Source organism: Myotis nattereri (assembly GCF_964212035.1).
Source record: "Myotis nattereri genome assembly, chromosome: 2".
In the NCBI taxonomy this organism is placed as follows: domain Eukaryota; kingdom Metazoa; phylum Chordata; class Mammalia; order Chiroptera; family Vespertilionidae; genus Myotis; species Myotis nattereri.
The window spans coordinates 42,288,372-42,309,231 of NC_138076.1; positions in this window are offsets into that span (position 1 = coordinate 42,288,372).

A 20,860-nucleotide genomic window follows, 5' to 3' on the forward strand; every position below is an offset into this window, starting at 1 on the left:
TGTGCATCTTTCACAAGTCCCTGCTGAGAGAGGCAATTGAGAACTTCAAACTTACCCACGTTCAATAGCAACAGCAGTAGGAAAGACAAGTTTATGTAGAGCCAGACTCTTGCACCTAACTGATTACTAGAGACTTTACTTAGTAGCTTATTTTCCAGTTTTTCCTATATCATACCTGCCAGTTGAAACTGAAAGTCAAAACCAGGATGGAGTCCCTTTTTTTTCTCTTTTGCTTTTTTTTTTTTTTTTTAATGTATTTTATTGATTTTTTACAGAGAGGAAGGAAGAGGGATAGAGAGTTAGAAACATCGATGAGAGAGAAACATGGATCAGCTCCCTCCTGCACACCCCCTACTGGGGATGTGCCCGCAGCCAAGGTACATGCCTTTGACCGGAATCGAACCTGGGACCCTTGAGTCCGCAGGCCGACACTCTATCCACTGAGCCAAACCGGTTACGGCACTCTTTTGCTTTTATTTCTCGTACCTAATCTAGTAGAAGGTTCAGACTGTTTCCTCCAGAGCACATCCGGAATCAATCTGCTTCTCAGCATTGCTAATGCTGCCACCTAAATGCCAGGCACCATCTGCTTATCTATATCATTCTATCAGCTCTTCAGTTGTCTGCCTGCTTCCATGCAGGTGTCATCTTTATTTGACACTCGAAGGAATTAAAAGTCATAGGGTCAAATGACTTTATGTCATCATTCAAAAATATTCTGAGCACCTGCTTTGTGCTGCCAATGTTGCATGATCAATAAATGGCAGCACCAGTTCTGTCTGATTTAAAACTTGTTCTCAGTTTCATACACCATATTGTTACCAAGAACGTTCCAGAACATTCCCTCTCATGCAAGAGACAAATATGTAGAAAACAATAACAGTACATTGCGTATAAACATACTGGTATGTAAATACATCACGTTTCCTAAAAGCAAAAATAAACTAACTCAGTCTGAGGGCTTTGGAAGGTTTCTCAAGAGAACCAAACTAATCTACAGAAAATTCTCCCAAGGAACCTGACCTCAATTTCTTTACCAAAGTGACTTCCTTTACCTAAAATGCCTTCCAGGTTACATTCTTGGCAAACAACTACTCAACTCTGCAAAAAAGTCTTCCTTGGCCTCTCCATGTCAACGAAAATTCCCCTTCCTCTGAGCTCCTTAGCTGCCTGGGTTCGCTTTTATCGCGATAATGATTATACTGCTTTGCAACGTTGGGTTTTTACCTACAAATAACTTTGTCAAACGCTTTAAAAAATATGAGATACAGATGATAGATCTAGAGGTAGATACTTGGAAAATCAAGTATCAGTCACTACACCAGCATGGAAAACAAATAGTCACTTCCCTTTGGTTTTTCTAATGATTCACTTAAGACTCATTTATCTCTAGCAAAATGGTGAAAGTGTGGTGGTGGTGACATTCTGCAGGCAAAACATAAATCAGAAACAACTTTTTCCTCTATAATTTCCTCTGTAATTGTGTTGCTGAAAACAGAGCCACCCTAGCCCACAAAGGAAGTGGGAACTATATACATAATTCCCAATGAATTGGATTTTAGTTGTAATAGCTGTTGAGGCTCTTCATTCAGTGCTCTTCATCTGAAATGTGCCTATATTCAAAGTTGGGTTGACAGGTGCTTGCTGCAGCAAACAAGACTGCACACCATGGGGAGCCGTGGGCCATCTCAGTGAGTGTCAGGAGGGCTTTATTATAGGACTAGAGGCCAAGTGCATGACATTCATGCACTCAGGAGGGTCCCTCAGCCCGGCCTATGCCCTCTCACAGTCCAGGAGCCCTCAGGGGATGTCCTACTGACGGCTTAGGCCTGCTCCCTAGGCCTAAGCCGGCAGTCGGACATCCTCAGTGCTGCCACCATGAGCCCAGCTTCTGGCTGACTGTGCTCCCCCTGTGGGTGTTCACTGACCACCAGGGGGCAACCTGTGTTGAGCATATGCCCCCTGGTGGTTAGTGAATGTCATAGCAACCAGCCGTTCCACCGTTCAGTCAATTTGCATATTAGCCTTTTATTATAAAGGATTTGGGCTTCTGCAAGATGATTTTGGGGAGAGTTCAAGAAAACAGGGATACACTCTGAATAGGGCACTGTCAGAAAAATGGGGCAATGCTACGATTGGATACCTTAATGAGTTTTACCTAGAAATAGAAGAAACGAGTGAGGTTAAAGCTTTAACTGGTAAAGAAGAGGCATTGTAGCAGAGTGGCACAGCGGAGGTGTGCTGTTCCCATAACTCAGAGGTTGATGGATCAAAACCATCCTCCCCTAAGTCTCTTTAAGTTGTTTTTTCCTCCCAAATAGATCTGCCTCAATAGGAGGCTTCTTGTACAGTTACCATGGGGACCACTGGAACAGGGAGCAAAGAGAAGACTGTTAGCTATTGTTACAAATCTTGTGAAATGTTTGATTCTTTTATGTGTATGTAAAACAGCTAAGGGGGAGAAAAACCCTAATGAAACAAAAAAATTTTAAAAGAAGAAGAAAATGAGGCAGTCACTCAAGTTCGCCAGGAGAAGGGGATGTTTGACCATTTTTATGATTTTGCCTAACAATCCTGATTTCATCTGTGTTCTGACATGATCCCAAACTGGTCTTATTTTTATTTTACTTCATCACTTACCCTAAAGGTCATAGTCTGTTGCCGGAAGCCGGTCCATCCTTGCTGCTTGACACAGTCGCTGCAGGAAAGAAACATCTGCACAGCATATGTTTCAAGGGACCTGGCATATATAAGCATACTGTTCTTAATATGTTTGCTCCCCTTAGTGCTATGTGTTTTAACCAAGGTCACCTCTCTGAGAAAGGTTGTTTCCCCAGGTAGGGATTTTTCCCTGAAGTTAGGGAGGGAATAAAATCCCTTAACTAAGTGCCAGGCGGGTAGTTAATCACTTTAACTATGAACAATCACGCTTAAACTACATAATCTTTACTCCCTGGAATGGAGATAAGAAACACCCTAACCTTTGGAATAGAAATTGAAAGGATTAAAATCAACTGTTATAAATACAGATGTAACAAGACAATAAGAAACAGAACCTGGCTAAAGAACCTAGAGACAGAACCTGGCTACAGAACCTGGATAGAACATGGCAAGAGAACCTGGCTGGAGAACCTGGACAGAACCTGGCTAGAGATCAAAACCAGAACTTGGCTAGAGATCCTGGCTAGGCTACTGATCAACTGAACGCTGTCTCCGTGTCATTCCTTCTTCGCTGACTCCGTCCACACCTTTGGGGACCCCTGGACCTGCTGGGGCTGGACCCCAACAGTCTGTGGGATGGATTATACTCAACAAGAGAATATTGAAGTCTGGCTGTGCTGTTGGTGATGGAACTGTTTAGTCTCTTTCTCCTGGCCCTTTATGTGCCATGGAAAGGGAGACAAGGGCTTTAATATTGGGTGATAAGGAAGAGAATATGGGGATCCCAAAGTGAGGAGAGATCAGAAATTTGCTGTCCAGATGAAAGAGTGGTCCACATTTGGAGCCATAGGCTGAGCTATACCATAGAGTTTGCCTGGGTCTTGTTTACCTTTCCAGAACTCCCAAGTCATCCTCTCCAGCCACCCCACCTTCACCCCCAATCATCAGCTCACAAGACACTTCATGCTTAACAACAGGAACCAACTGGCTTTTCTGGAGGGCAATCGGCTACTAACGCCACCAGCCTCTAGTCCACCAGATTTTGAACTCAGACTGTGTGTGTTTGAGTGCTGGCTCCACCACTAACTTCCTAGCTTTGCTCATCTATGTTCTGTTTCTGCCTCTAACAATAGTATATATTTTTTAGGATTGTTCTGAGGATTGATGTGATCAAATGTGTAAATTCCCAGAACATCGCCTCAAACATTGATGCCTGTGTTACCCTTCTGTCCATTACCAAACACAAATTTCCAGAATTCCTTGGACGCCCACAGCTTGGTAAGCAGAGGCACCTCCCATACCTGACCTTAGAGGTTAGATAAATCCAGCTAGAGCTCCTGGGGTGGGTCATGGCTGTAGGCAGGTCTGTTACATGGTAGTTGGGGAGCACACAGGGAATCATGCCCAAATCTGGCGTGAGGAGTTTGAATTGGCCCTTCCAGTGCCCTGGACCCTACATGGGGCTGCCTCTGAGGCAGGGGTCATGGAGCCACGTGCAGATAAACACACTCTTGAGCACCGTGGACCAGAGTGCCATTTCTCCAGGCCTCTTGCTTTTGTATGTGCACTTTCACAAGCAATAGATCTCAACAAAGCCTATAAAACTACCACAATTTTCCCATTTTAAGAAGGGCTGGCTTCCAATTACAGGGAGGGGATATGTGCATGCTGTAAATCACAAGGATGGGTTCTGCATGCAGCAACTTCTTGCTTATAAGCTTTTAATGTCTTCTTTCGTCACTGTGGACTATGTTATTTACTCTCTGCCGGAGCTTTGGCTTCTGCCCTTCTACTGGTCATAAAAGTAATAGCCAGTGTTTGCGCACAATGACAAATCAGTCAAGGCAAATATTATACCTGTGGAGCACAAATCCACCTGAGCTCCTTTGATCCCTTGTCACAAGGTTATTTGGATGTGTCAGTGTAAGAGGATTTAGTTATTTTTCCTTATCAGGGCCAATCTTACAAGCAAGCAGAGCAAACAGACAAATACAAAATTTGATTTGAGGGTACAGAGAAGGGCCTCTGTCCAACTTGCCATCCTCCACAAAAACTTATCTCCCCATTGGCCTATTTTGTCTAATTTCAAATGCTACCCTTTGGGTGTATTTGCATTTCAAATAATGGCAAAAATGTAAGTTGAAGGAATATGTCTCTGGTTGCATAATTTAGCATCAGTTAGTCTGTGGTGGAGGTACTTGCTTTAGTATGGAAGGTCAAGGTCCAAGGATATGGGGTTATATTTTTCTATACCTGTGAAAGCGGGATAGGGCCCACTCAAAATCTAACAATATACATTATTCCTTTTAGACCACATGTCCCAGTGTGGCTACTATATTCTGCTTTGGCTCAGTTCCCTACTTATGATTCTACCTCATGAGCAAAGAGCTGCCAACATAGACCATGATTAAAAGAATTTAATTAGCAGCTTGATTAAAAGTCAAAAATTCCAACACCCCACCTCTTAGAATCTATGCTAGTTCCTAGAAGCAAATTCCCAATTTAGTGGAATACCTAGGAGCTTAGAGATGGCTCTTCTAGGGCTGAGTTCTAAGGAAGGCCCATACTCCGACCTTGGGAAAAGAAACTATAGACCAAGGTCAACTAGTAATCACAGCCCAACCACCATGGAAACAAAAGAACAAGATACAAACTGGAAGGACAGACTTGAGGAGGCATGACTCAAGGTCAAGATTTTTTAGTTCATCAGGAAGCCTGAAATGGACTTTAAAGTACTTCGGTTTAGATAGTGAAAAGTTGTAAATGTGCTAGTAAAGTACAACTTTCACTCTAAGTGCAATTGATTGCTTTACTCAAGAATATATAGTCTGCGGGAGGTCAGCTGGCATTAGATTGGAAAAATGACACATTTGGAGGCAGCTACTACTTATATTTCTGGTAGCCAAATCTCAATCAATTCACACTGTGTTCATTTGTATACTGAATGTCAGAAATGGGTTTTTATTGGTGAAATATATTGACCTGTTGCCTAGTGGGAAGACTGTTAGAAATGGAATCTCATTGGTAAAATTCAAAGTTTCCAAGATATGTATATAAGCTAAAATATTTTAGAGACACTCCTCCACCCACATTGTCCCGCACATCTTGCATACGTATAATGATGTAAAAACTGAAAGGTCTGTAGTCTGCTTGTGTAGGCACAGTAACTGAATCCCTGAATGGTCTCTGGTCCAGTCATCAGTTAGGAGGATTCCTGAATGTCTGACTCTAACTTTATGACCCAGAATAGGATCTTTGCAATGTTGTGTTTGGATCAAGAAAATCTTTTATGCAAAATAAGGCCAAAAGATATAAAAGGACTGAGAGCTGGAACTTCATTAAGTTTATTGAATATTTTGTGCAAAGTATTTTTGCCTGCTTGTTTATTTTTTAAAATTGATTTTATTGATTTTTTTTACAGAGAGGAAGGGAGAGGAATAGAGAGTTAGAAACATCAATGAGAGAGAAACATTGATCAGCTGCCTCCTGCATACTCCCTACTGGGTATGTGCCCACAACCAAGGTACATGCCCTTGACTGGAATCGAACCTGGGACCCCTGAGTCCGCAGGCCTACTCTCTATCCACTGAGCCAAACCAGTTAGGTTGCCTGCATGTTTAATGTTGATTTCATAAATGTATTGCATATGGATCAGCATTTATGCTCCTTTTATAACCTGGTAGGGAGGTTGTGAGCGAGTAGTCACTTTTGATAGCCACTGTTCTCTACAAAATACACAAACCAACAAAAACAAAAAACACATAGGTGACCATGTTTTCACTTATTAAAGATGTAGTCTGAAATTATTTTCTAGAAGGATAATTATGCTATGTGATATTTAAATACTTTCTAAATATAAAGATCTGTAGCAACATTTCTCTAGCAATATCAGGGACAGGGGAGGGATAACAGGTGGGATAAGAAGCAGCTTTGAGTTGGGAAGTGGAGATGGCATTGGAAAGAAAAAGAGCATCAGAAAGAGTCTGCGAAACAGATTTTATCTTGTTTTTTTTTGCCACCAGTTTTCTGTGGTTGGGTTTTCCTCTTGGATTTCATTATTCTCAGCTATAAAATGAGAAAGATAAACCTGAAGTTTCCCTCCGGTACTCAAGTTCTATGGCTCTCATTTCTAGGAGCTCCGGAGGGTGGAGGCAAGGAGACCTTCCTACTTTTTGGTAAGTCACCAGGAAGATAATTTCCTCCCAATAAGTGAACCTTCCTGCCTAAAATTCAGCTAACTGGAGCTGCCCTTACATTAACAATCCTCCTTTTCAATGCAGTATTATTGGAGGAGAATGGGAAATTTCAAATATTCACAACTTAGTGGGAATGAATTTAATTGAATTGCTTTCTTTCTGATTATCAGTTCACATATCAGAATGTTGATTTTTTTTTTTTTTTTCCCTGAGAGGAGGTGAGAAGGAAAGAAAGTGAGAGGTCATTTTGACCCAAGGTACAAAACTAAGGACAAGAATGAGGGTGTGTGTGCTGAGGGGAATAAGTATGGAAATGGTGGTTAGTCAAAGCCTGGACATCCAAATTCCCAGGGTGTCTGGGAGTGAAAAGGAGAAATTGGGAAAGGAGGGATAATGGAGATACATGTGTTGCTTAGCAAATTTGCTTAAAGGTCATTTCTCCTTCCACAGGCCTAGCACCATTACAAAAGCTAGCGATGAACCTTAGACCTTCAGAAGAGAAAACACTACCTAGAAGGGAAGAAGGCTCCTCTGTCTCTGAATTCCCCAGTCCTCCAGCTACCTGCCCCCTCTCCTCCTTCTCAATCCTTTGCTTTTTGAGTTGACTCAGAAGGAAGGTTCAAGTTGGGCCACATCCAGTTAATGGGAGTGTGTGTGGACTTTTCATTGAGTTCAACATCCCCTGACGGCAATTCAGAGGGAGCCTCTATGTCTCATCTGGACTCCCCAACAGAAGCCAGTCCTGTGTCACCCTTCCAGTGCTTGTGGTAACATGGCAACATTCCAAACACACTTGCACAAATCTTGCTCAGAGAGCACGGAGCTGATGCTGCCTGAGAAGCCCAAGTCATTGCAGGATCTATAGTCAGTGAGGGCAGCAGCTGTCTTATTGTCTAAGTGATCATCCAGACTCTCTCTTTTCTGTGAACAACTTCCAGCAGCTTTCTGAAAAGGGCAGCGTGAGAGAGAAGTGAGAACTTTTGCAAGTCTGAGCTTGCTTTCATGATACCTACTCACACTTTATTCATCACTCATTGGGTATAGAATTCTGAATTAAAAATAATTTTCCGTTAGAATTTTGAAGGTGATGCTCCACTATCTGCTAGCTTGTCATGGTAGTGTGAAGAGTCTAAGGTCTTTCTGACTCCTTACCCTTTTGCTTTTTGTCCCTGGAACATTTCTGAATATTTAATTACACTGTGGTGTTTTGAAATTTGGCAAGGATACCATGGTGATAGTATTCTTGCTTTAATAATGCCGGATCTTCCTTTCTTTAGATTTTATTTTTAATCCTCACCCAAGAATACCTTTATCATTGTTTTTTGTTTTTTTGTTTTGTTTTGTTTTGTTTTGTTTTGTTTTGTTTTTAGAGAGAGTGGAGGGGAAGGAGGTTGGGGGAGAGAGAGAGAAATATCAATGTGAGTTGCCTTTCACACGTGCCCTGTGCTCTGTGCCCGGGGGGATTGGGCCTGCAACCAAGGTGCATACTGTGACTGGGAATCAAACCTGTAACCTTTCCATCTGCAGGCCAATGCTCTAACCACCGAACAAAACAGTCCTGGGCTGGACCTTCCTTTTTATTTTTTATTTATTTATTTATTTATTTTTTTTTTTTAAAATATATTTTATTGATTTTTTACAGAGAGGAAGGGAGAGAGATAGAGAGTTAGAAACATCGATGAGAGAGAAACATCGATCAGCCGCCTCCTGCACATCTCCCACTGAGGATGTGCCCGCAACCCAGGCACATGCCCTTGACCGGAATCGAACCTGGGACCTTTCAGTCCTCAGGCCGACGCTCTATCCACTGAGTCAGACCGGTTTCGGCCCTTTTTAAAATTTCTATTATTTCGTTGATAAATTCTCTATTCTCTCTGTTCTCCTTTTCTAGAATACATTTTTGTTCAGATGTCATATGTCCTAACTTTATTATCTAATCCACTTATATTTTCCCTTCCATTTTCAAACTTTGTTATGGTTGTTCTATTTGTTGTTATGGTTGTTCTATTTGTTGTTTTGCAAGGAGTATGTTTTCAATAATTTTATTGTTCTGTGTTTATTCTCCTCAAAACACTCTCTTCAGAGTAGATTCCTCACTTCTCAGTCTAAGCATCTTTCTTTTCAGTAGCATCATTTCAATCTAAACAATTCTCCAGAAGGATAAAGAAACAAACCAAACAGATAAAACCCACAAGAGTATAAAACTGTCTTAACACTCTTGAAACATATGTGATACTCTTCTATTTCAATAGCCTTTTGTGACCACATGTGTGGAGATATTCTTGTGGCTCTAATGGCCCATATTCAAGGCTTTATTCTAACATTCTGATTCAACCAGAAGTTTCAGGAAAAAAACAAGTTGTCATCGAATCCTTTAATGTAAAGAGTACGCAATCATTGTCGCCAAATCAGTGGGCAAAGCATGAACTAGAAGCTCCTTCCAAACATTGATGAAGACTGTAGAAAAACCAGCATTTCAAAGTGGGCAAAGCGTAAGGTCATGCCCCTCCTGCTGAGCTCCAGGACAAGCCAGGATGCTTCATGTCCGCCAACTCCAGAGAAGCAGAGCGGCCACTTGGAATCAGCACTGCAATGCAGACTGTCTTACTGGCCACCCACACTTGAAGTTTAATTATACCCATATTCACGTACCTACAAACTCTGTTGCAATTGATTTTCCACAAGGAAATATAATTTTTGTCTGGTTTTTGTTTTCCTTTTGGGTTTTAAGATCTGAAATCCAATAACTACAAAGCTGACAGTGCTAAAGCTTTTTCAGCTGTAGGCAGTTTTCTGTTTTAAAGGTATATTCCAAATTGGCATTTATCTCTGGTTCCAGAGTTGGGGAGTGGGCAGCGGCATGCTAAGTGCCTCCCTTCCAGAACAAAAAGGGCTCCTGGGGTCAAGGAGACCAGGAGAAAGCAAGGCCAGAAGTTGGCATGTTGCCTGAGAATTATAGACTTTCAGATAGATGCCATTCTGGCCCTGTAGATGTAATAGCAAAAGACAAAGTGTTGAAAAGGCCCCTTGCTGAGTATGAGGACCATTTCGGTTGTGTTGGTCTGTGCACTGGGAATTCTGATTGCAGAGGTAAATTATGTAGGAGTTGGCTCGACAACTCCTTCTCACCCATTCTTTACCTTCACTCCAAAGATACAAACTTATTAATTCCATTAAGACCAAATATTTCCATCAGGATACTAGTTCAGATCCCATAATTGTGTTTTCATACTTCTGGGAATTTATTCTAAGGAAATATTCTAGGAAGGAAAATATCATTTACCTGTTCTTTGCAGCAAAATTATTTTTAATTACAGGACATTGGGCACAATCTTAGCATTACACAAGGGAAATGGTATGTACACTATGCTTTTACATGGATATATCATTAACAATAATAGTTATTAAAACCATGCAACAGTAAGAAAAGGGATTCACAGTTAAATATTAGTGAGAAAATGAGAACAGCAAATATCACCTATATTATGATTACAAAATGTACTTATATGCACCCGGATGAGAAAATGCAAAATTGCAAAATATTTACCAGCAGTTGCTGATGGAAGCTTTGTTGCTCTTTCTTTGTTTTTATTTGTCTGACTGTGGCTTACCTTGGGGTCTAATTCTGAAAGACCTGCTCTGGAGAGAAGCAGTGGTCTCTGACAACACTCCCTGGCAGTGTTTCTTGATGCAGTAGATAAACCAGGGATGCTAAGGCATTTCATGAAAACATCACAACGCAAAACAAAACAATAACAACAAAAGATTTTTGACTGAATAAATGTAAAACCCATTTTATCTAAAAAAGTCACTGTAGGGTTCCTTAGAGCCTTCAATATGCTAACATAGAACTTGATTCTCCCAGAAAAGAAATAAATATGCAGTCTACCCAAGCAACATCAGACAACAAAATCAGTTCCCCAACCCCAATACACACCAAACACACACACATACAGAGAGAGAGAGAGAGAGAGAGAGAGAGAGAGAGAGAGAGAGAGAGAGAGAGAGAGAGATTCTGTATGACCCATGTCCTGATGAGCAAGCTGTGGGTGATTTCTGGTTCTGACTCATTCAGGCACTTGGCTCTGCCTGAAATAAGCAAACACTTCCCAGTGTTCACTGTGCAATGTAGTAGCTGAGCAATTTCTTTTCACCATTCAAGGTCTCACTCAAAGGTTTCACAAGGTCTCATCCTCTGCGAAAACCTTCCTGAACCCTCCAGGCAGAACTAATCCTTACTTCTACTCTGTTCCCATTCCACCCTGCTTTTTGTTGTAGCACATTGTATTCGCTGACAATTATTTGCGACTGCTCTTCAGTTAGAAGAGTGATTTTTAGTCCTTACTGTGCATCAGAATCCACTGAGAACTTTAACACAATACAGTGCCCGAGCACTGCCCCCGAGATTCAGTTTCATTTTCATTAGGTCTGGGTGAGGCCTCAGCAAGGTCTGACTGAGGACCACGGAGGGAGAGAGCCAGCTCTTCAAGGTCAGCTGAGAGTTTTATTTATCTTTGTATTACTAGTGCCTGTTACTAGTGGGCAAACACAAACTTTTGTACCGTAACTTAATGTACCATAGTGGGGGAAAAATGCTTGATTAAAAACTGGTTGTCTAATTCTTCTCAGTGAAATAACATGTGTTAGCTAGCTAGATTCCTTCATTTTCTGTTTTGACTATGGAAAGATGGCTACCAAGGCATCCATAAGATGGGACCAGCCCAGCTCTGTGGGAGGGGTGCTCTTGCTCTGAGCCCTGCCACCAAGGGAAGGTTGAGCACCCAGCCTTCCCTTATAGAAAACCTGCTGGGAACTCCCATGTAATATGAAACTAGGACCCATAAGAAGAAAGAGAGACAGAGAGCTGTGATAAAAGAGATCTCGTTTGGAGAGTGTGAGACATTCACTTCACAGTTATGCTTACATGTGCTGCTCATGGTCTACGAAATGTGGTGGATGCATGTCAGTTGTTTGATGTGCATAAACCACTTTCTCTTAGGGATCAGTGGGAGCAATTATTCACATTCCCAAATACCTGATGTGTTCTTTCCTCCACCCCACACATCACTTGGGGCTAAAAATTTGAAAGCTAGATGCTCTTCCAGAGGCTGCAAAGATTTTGCTGACAAGAGAACGTAGCAGAAAAATAAAAACCAAACAGTGATTATTGGTACATCAGCTGGTGGCAGAATTCCTTCCTCCTGGGAGGAGGAATTTATTTTTATTTTTATTTGTGTCTCAAGATGCCTTGATGGGCAGATTTTGGTCAGAATGAGTGAGCACCCAGGCATGGCCTAGAGAGTCAGGGGAAACCAGGGGGACCCACTTTGCTCTGCCTTGTGAAGTAGGAGATGATGCGAGTTTCAGGAAGTCACCATGATGGATGGCGTGCCCTGCTGGAGAATGGAGATAAAGGGAGATGCTGTGGGGAAGGTTGCAAACAGGGTGAGTGCCTTTGGGGCTTGGGGAGAGAAATCTGCCAGGCAGAAACTCACTCTAAAATAGGGCTGTCCGATGCTCTATTTAAAGTTATCGGCTGCACTTTGCTTTGCTGTCATCTATAGCCTCACCCTTCGCTCACTCCACCACCAAATTCCTCAGTAAAATCTCCCTAAACACAAGTGGCTTTCGAAATGGTGTTTTGAAGGAAAAGCACAACGAAATAAAAAAGGGTTGGTGTTCTGTACTTGGGTTTGATAGTGGGGTGAACGTGAAGTGAAATGAACAGTCACAGAAGGTTAGCTTCAGGGAAAACTGAGAATGAAACTAAAATGAAAAACGGAAGCCAAAGGAACGGAGAGGAAGCAAAAGCCCTTGAGACGCCTTGGCCTGTGGCAGCTGTGGGTGGAGACGTTGGAAATGAGGCTCATCTGTGAGCAAAGCTCCAGCCATCTCGTTTCACTATTACAGTAAAAGGTGACCCCATAAGGCTGGCTGAGGTGAGGACTTCCAGGTGACTGACATGAACCAGCGCTCACATGCCATCACGTGTCACCTAATGGCACAATAAAGTTTATTTTCCCAGAATAATAACACACTTGATGAAAGGTTTTTATATGAGGAAAGAGACCATAATTTCTGAATATTTACTGCAAAATTGCCATGAAATAAAATGATCATTAAATATGTAAATGCTATTTACACGTGCTTATTACTCCAATAACTCATCTCTTATATAATGTGATCTCTGTGCCCGAATTTGCTGCTTGGTCATGGACTCCACAAATCAAAATCTGGGACAGCTTTTCCCAAAGAAGCAAGTTGATGAAATGCACAAAGAAAATCTCCTTTTACTGCTGACAGAAGATCTCTGTTTGGCCTTGTTGCTCTTGATCAGAGGAGGAAAGATGAAGATCAGCACAGAGAATTATGCCAGGTGGTAAAGGGCTATTTGGACCAAAGATAAGCCCACATATCCAGTCTCAGGTGAGACCAGTGGTCCCCATAGTGTCCAATGCAATAATAAGCAAAAGATTACGACATTTAAAATTTCCCTTTGTCCATCACAACTGAGACAATTTTGTGCTTTCTTCTGGGAGCGGCTTAGATGGTATGAAGATGCTCCCCCGCCCCCATTTTCATCACAAGAATCAAGGCCTGCTACTCAAAGTGCAGTATTCGGACCTCAGCCCTTGCATCACCCAGAGCTTCTTAGGAATACAGAATCCCAGGCCCCACCCAGAGCTACTGAATCAGAATCTAGATCTTAACCAATTCTCCAAGGTGAGTGGGAGACACATCTGTGGTGGTTTTATAACCATGTCAATGTGGGTAAACTGGAACTGCACATACCCTCCAGGACAGAAAGTCAGAGTTGACCAAAAGAGAAATTTGCACGAGATTGACAAGGTGGAAGTAGAGCAGTGTCCCTTGCTCCCCAAGGGTCCTCCTAGCTGCAGTGAGAGTCACATGCATGGCCCTGATTCTAGCTTTTCCTCCCTTCCTCTCCCTCCACACCATCTCTTTGATCAGATCGTTAGCCCTGCTAATCAAAGGAACGCAAGTCCACTTCCAGACACGTAGCAGCAGCCTTGCCTAGAACTCACCAGCAGGGCTTCTCCTTCTCAATTCTGAGATGTCCCTGAAAGCTCCAACTTGTCTACTCATGCCAACGCTTCAGGAAGTTTCCTCAGTGACTTTTCTCTGATTCTCCAACTCCATTTAAAGTTGCATACATGACTAACAAGAAACAAGTTATCTATTTTCAGCAAGCCCTCTAGCCCCTACCTATGGAGGGTTTTCTGAGTGAAGGACTATATGTACTTTTCAAGAAGTGGTATAAGTGGCTTTGGAGGTCTCATTGTTTGTGGTGAGTGCTCTTTTTTTATTTATTAGAACAAGTTAAATGGAGACAGTACAGCCTGGGGAGCCTACTGAAGTCCCAACCCTTAAACGTTTTCCTGGTGCATTTTTGAGTGATTAGCTGTGAGCATGTTGAGTTCTGTGTTGACGTGGCCTCTTTCTTTGTAAGTGATAGGAACCAACTCAACACCAGCCTAAGGTAGTTAAAAAATAATGTTTTTTTTCTTACTTAACGGAAAAATCATTCCTTTTTTGCTGGGGAAGGAGTCAAGTGAGCTTTAGGCTCTATTTGACCCAGGGACTTAAGTGATGTCATGAGGACTGAGTTCCTTCCCATCCCTCTACCCTACATCCTGTGGCAGGATTTCTTCCAGTGGTTGCTGGAGATAGTTACAACTCTAAGTCCAATGGAGTAAGAAACATCTTTCTGGTCACTGTGCTGGGCTGCATATCTGGCGCTTTGGCCAGACGGGTCATGCTGTGCTGTCTGTTCCTAAAACACATAGATAGGAAGGTGCTGACATCAGGCCTGGCCTTGAGATATGGTCTCATGGCCCCTTCCCAGCACGCAGGCCTTCTTTCTCAGAAGGCCCGGAAGTCTCATTCCAAATTTGGGAGACAAAGGACTGGAAAAAGTATAAATAAAGAGAGTTTCCTCCATATTGGGGGCCCAGAATTTGAAAGACACATTTTTCTCTGGGCCTCCACAGAATTTAATACTAAAATGTAACTCCTGTAGTCAGCGCTGCAGTTCAGCCTTTGCTTAGGCAGGGTACTGTAACTGTAATCAGCTGGGCCAGCTTAGTAAAGTCTCTTAAATTTAAATTCTGAGTCGGTGGTCTATCTCACTGAGTGAACCCATAACAGTCACCAAGGCAAAAATTATGGGATTAGCTTGATGGGACCTGATAGACTGGCTGTATCACCTGCTTATCCGTGACTTAGGAGAAAAGATGGTTCATGCCTACGTCCTAGCCTTAGGGCTACCCCTAGCAGCTGCAGTTGAAATAGTCCCCACCTGAAGTCCTGCAGCCTGAGCAGGAGTATAGTAGAAGGTGGCGCTTTTCAGGAAGAACAGGGAAGAGGCACAAATAACCACGGCCACCGTAACAAAACCAATAGATGGTCACTTGGGTGCTTTCTATAAATGGCTTTGAATCTTATGTATTAGGTTTCTAGAAAACAAATATAACAGGACAACAAGTTTTCTAAATTTTAAATTCATTAAGTGTCCTTTGTTGACATTCTAGAAAGTGCAGGAAAGCATATAAAAGAGAAAAAAAATCACATTAATTTCACCACCAAGAAAAAAAAAAATCATTTAGGTGTGTCACTTTTTTTCCAAGTAATTTACTAAAGAGTCTTTTTCCATTTAAATATACTTTATACTGTGCTTTTCAATGGTTGTTTAGCTTTCTGCTATATGTTGGATTATACAACCAGTCCCATATTGATAGACCTTTCTATTGTTTCTAAATCATCAACACTGTGCATAAAATACTTACACATAAATCTGTGAACATCTATAATAATTGCCACAGGATAAAAGCCAAGCAGAGAGCTTGCTGGATTAAAAGACATGAACGTTTTCCAAATTTCCAACATTTTGTTATCCACACATGTTGTATCCATTTATGTTTCTATCAGATGTACATTTTGCTGCTTCTTCAACAATGCTTATTAAAAGAAGATTTTATGCTTGCCAATTTGATAAACAAAAATAATGGTGTTTCCCTTTGTACTACTTTGTAAAATTAACACACTTGTTCTATGAATGTTGTTTTTAAAAGTATCTTTTTGTGAACTACCTCTTCAGGTCACTTGCCCAATTTAAAAACTGGAGTATTTATCTTTTCTCATTTTTGTTTTGGCACTTTGTATACTAAGGTCATTAATTCTTTATAATATATGTTAGAAATATTTTTCCCAATTTAACATGCACTTTTCTTTTTATTTTTGATGGAAATTCAGATGTTTCCATTTTTTTGCAGAGCACTCTTCCCATTTCTATAACTTTCTTTTAATACCATTCTTAAAACTGTCTCCTTCCTTCCAATAAAGGGGAATAAAATAAAAAAGTGGAAATTCCAAAGCCTCTTCTAGGCATTCTGTACGATTCAATAGCTATTTAGTTACCTGCAGATGTGAATTATACCATCACACTGCTGTCCCTCCCAATGTCCTTACTCAAGGGGCTGAAAGTTGTCGATAGCCATTTCCGACAGAGATTACGTTATTTTGTGCCTTGTTTCCCATGTGAATTTGGGTTTCTTTGTTTGGATCATTCACTTTCACTGATACGTGAGTCTGTTCAGATTCCAAAAATACATTGTTTAGTGACCGCTGCTTGGTAGTATATTTTATTTTCTGTAAGTGCAAACTGTGTCTTCTTATTCTGATTATGTAAAATTTGACTACTATTTTACCTTTTTTTTGGATGCACTGTAGGATACTTTTGTCAAGCTAAACAAATTCTTCAGCGATTCTTACTGAAATTGTTTTTAAATTCATTCATTGAATTGGGAGGAAATATTTTGTCCCATGCAGTAGAATTTTATATCCCTTTTCTTTTTCTCAAAGAGCCTCATCTCCCAACGTGAATATGTTTTAAGCCCCAGGAAACCAACACACCGTTTCCACTGACATTCAGAAACTTCAGGCCTGGGCTGAGGGCATGAAAAAGACTCATCCTTCTTCCTGGAGGACCCAGTGAGCCCTCTGGCACTGCCAAGACTTTCCAGGGAGGAGTGGAAGCTCTCTGCAAAGCTCTTTGCAGCCAAAGGCGATCCGACCTTGGAACTGCAGCACTGCCCTGAGAAAGACAGAGTTACTAAGAGGCCGCTCCCATGGTCTTAGCTCTTACAGAAAAGAAGTGGATTTGAAGACACTCAGCTTAAAGCATGCTCCTCAAGGAAAACGGGCCAGAACTCACAGCAGCAGAACTGGCCATTTTCTTCCATGTTGGAGTAAATTCTTTTAGAGCAGCAGGAAATGAAATGGTATTCACACTATCAATTACCCCAGCTGTTTACCTAATGAACTCAGCTGTAGAGACAGCCATTTTCAAGACCAAAAGGATATAATAAGCCCATGGTAAGCCTGCAGTAACAAGTACCTCGGCAAACTCAAGGTCTGAATTCATGCGATTACAGTCTACCTGCCAGGAAGATGGCATCCCATTATTGACTCATAATGCCATGTTATTTATTGGGATAATTATGCATTTCTACCCTTCAGGGACCCAGAGTCAGAGAGAGTAAGCAATTTAGTCTTATTCATTCAGCATGTGAGCAAATTTCAAATTAGAATAGATCGCTCCTAGATCTATTATGCTGTGTGGGGCACCCTGCAGCCTTTGGTCGCTACCCCCAAAGATTACAGGGGCTTAAAAGGCATTGTATGAATCAGTGGGAAGTTGGTTCTCCTAAGTTCAGTGAAACAAATTTCTGTTTTGTCAGAGCAATTTTGCCAGCAACTCTCACTCACTATCCCCGAAATGTTAGTACTTTGTGCCTGCTGTCTGAACTTCTTTATAATATTGTGTGTGATAAAAGGAACTTCTAAAATATCATTAGATATATTCCAAATAACTCAGCAAAGGTGTTTTTTATTCAGATGAGGAAACAGAGGCTCAGAGTAGGTAAATGACTTCTTTGGTGGACACAAGTTAATAATTTTCTTTTTACTGAACATAATTTAGTTAATTACTTATCTAATTATCTACCAGGCTCCCACATCCTTGAAATCAGACCTCTTCTAGTTAGATCTCGAATGCCCCAGGCTCTGGTAGAGGTTCTGATATATTGTGGGAGTTTAACAATTGTTTGTTGAATAGTGGGAACACATTAGGCTACAAGACAGTAAAATGCTGGGATGCAATCTCAGTTTTAATAATTATTAGCCTTGTGAACGTGGGTCTGTCACTTTTCTCTGACCTTAATTTTCCTTATTTCTGAAATGGAAGTAATAATACCAAACTTCTCTTTCTCATAGGTTTTTTGAAAAAATTAAATGAAACTTAGTGTAAGAAAGGGTTTTGAAATAAATTATGAAGTATAGATAAAAGGAAATCCATCTTATTAAATGCTTGCTCGTAGAAACTGAGTAGGTTCGAAGAGACCATTATGAATCATTGCTCTCACCCCTCTTACCTTGCAGAGCAGAGCTGTTTTCATGACAATTAGTATTTATTGAGTCTATTCCAGTGGGCCAGCCCTACGTTCTGGTTGGCTGACCTATAGGCTCTGGATGCTTTTGAGTTGTACAGTAGAAAGATCTTTGAATACAAAAGCAAAATATTCAAGCTTAATACTTACTTTAGTAACATATGGTAAAGTTATTTAAACCCTGGACTTCAGTTTCTATTTTCTTTTCAATAAAATATTGATGGTGATGATGTTGGTGATGATGTATGTGAAGGGAGGGAGAGGGATGGGAGGGGATTGACCAGATTATCTTTAAACTACAGGCCTGGTGCATGAAAATTTGTGCACTGTCGGGGGAGGAGGAGGTCCCTCAACCCAGCCTGCCCCCTCTCACAGTCCAGGAGTCCTCAGGGGATGTCCTACTAACGGCTTAAGCTGAAGTATGGCCTCCCTCTGCAGGAGGCAACAGGGTTGATCAAGGGAAGGCGCTGCCCCCATCACCCCACTGTTGCTGCCACTGCTGGTCACCACAGCCGCCAAGTCCCTTCACCACGAATAAATGACAACTTTCTTTAGGCATTTTTAAGACATCTCTTTCATAGTATATTTCCTTCCTTCCTTTCTTCCTTCCTTCCTTCCTTCCTTCCTTCCTTCCTTCCTTCCTTCCTTCCTTCCTTTCTTTCTTTCTTTCTTTCTTTCTTTCTTTCTTTCTTTCTTTCTTTCTTTCCTTCCTTCCTTCCTTCCTTCCTTCCTTCCTTCCTTCCTTCCTTCCTTCCTTCCTTCCTTCCTCCCTCCCTCCCTCCCTCCCTCCCTCCCTCCCTCCCTCCCTCCCTCCTCTTCTTTCTTTCTTCTTTCTTTCTTTCTTTCTTTCTTTCTTTCTTTCTTTCTTTCTTTCTTTCTTTCTTTCCTCACCTGAGGATATTTTTCCATTGATTTTTAGAGAGCTTGGAAGAGAGAGGGAAAGACAGAGAGAAACATCAATGTGAGAGGGACACTTCGATTGGTTGCCTCCTGCATGAGCCCTGACCTGGGCCCCCGCCAGGGAGGTGCCTGAAACCTAGGTACATGCCCTTGACCAGAAATGAACCCAGACCCTGTGGTCCACAGGCTGAGGTTCTATTCACTGAGCCAAACTGGCTAGGGCAGGATATGACATTTCTTAGCCCCTCCAGCAGCGGACCTTCATTTTTTCCTCCAGGAGTGTGGTGAAAAAGCCCTAGGTCACCTTCTTGGATTCTTTTTACCCAAGTTACCAAGAACACTGCGAGAGGCGTACTGGGAGCTTAGCCAATGAGCAGTCAGAAAAGGTGTTTCCTCTGCAGCTCAAGTGCAGAGGCAGGACAGCTGGTGAGCTGCGGCTGGCTGGCCCTCTTCTCTCCGGGCCTGCCTTCAGCCACAGAGCACTGCAGGAGGGCCCTCTCCTCTCCTCTCCTCTCCTCTCCACTCCTCTCCTCCCTTCTCCTCTCCTCACAGAGGCTTCCACCATCAGTGGCTTGCCTCACTGAACAGCAGTCCCCTCCGCCCACCTGCACATGCAGCCTCCTCCTGAGTGGTCGTGACTGTTACGACGTCCTGGCTAATTTCCATATTACATATATACACTAGAGGCCAGGTGCACAAAAATTTGTGCACTCAGGGGGGCACAAATTAGGTCCCTAAGCCCAGCCTGTGCCCTCTCGCAGTCTGGGACCCCTCGGGAGATAACGACCTGCTGGCTTAGGCCTGCTCCCGGGTGGCAGAGGGCAGGCCCAATCCCTAGGTGCAGCCCCTAGTCGGGCTCAGAGCAGGGCCGATTGGGGAGTTGGGGCGCCGCCCTCTGTCATGAACAGAGCAGGGCAGATTGGGAGGTTGCGATGCCACCCTCAGTCACGCTCAGGGTAGGGCCGATTGGGGGGTTGGGGCACCGCCCCCTGTCACACTCAAGGCAGGGTTGATGGGGAGGTTGCGGCGCCAACCCCTGTCATGCACAGAGCAGGGCCCATCAGGGGGTTGGGGAGCTCCCCCCTGTCACTCACACAGTAGGGCCGATAGGGGAGTTGGGGCACCGCACCCTGTGACACACAGAGCAGGGCGGATCAGGGGGGTTGGGGCTCTGTACCCTGTCATGCACAGAGCAGGGCCCATCAGAGGGTTGGGGAGCTCCCCCCGTCACTCACAGAGTAGGGCCGATAGGGCAGTTGGGGCACTGCCCCCTGTCACACACAGAGCAGGGGGGATCAGGAGGTTGGGGCGCCGCCACTGTCACACTCAGGGCAGGGCCGATGGGGAGGTTAAGGCTCTACCCCATCACACACAGAGCAGGGTCGATCAGGGGGTTGGGGCACCACACCCTGTCACACACAGAGCCGCAGGGCGATCAGGGGGTTGGGGAGCTCCCCCCTATCAGGCACAGAGCAGGGCTGATCAGGGGGTTGGGGCACCTTCCCCTGTCACGAACAGAGCAGGGCGGATAGGGAGGTTGTGGCCCCTCCCCCATCACACACAGAGCCGCAGGGCGATCAGGGGGTTTGGGCACTGCCCCCTGTCACACTGATCCCGGTGACGGGAGGCCTCTCA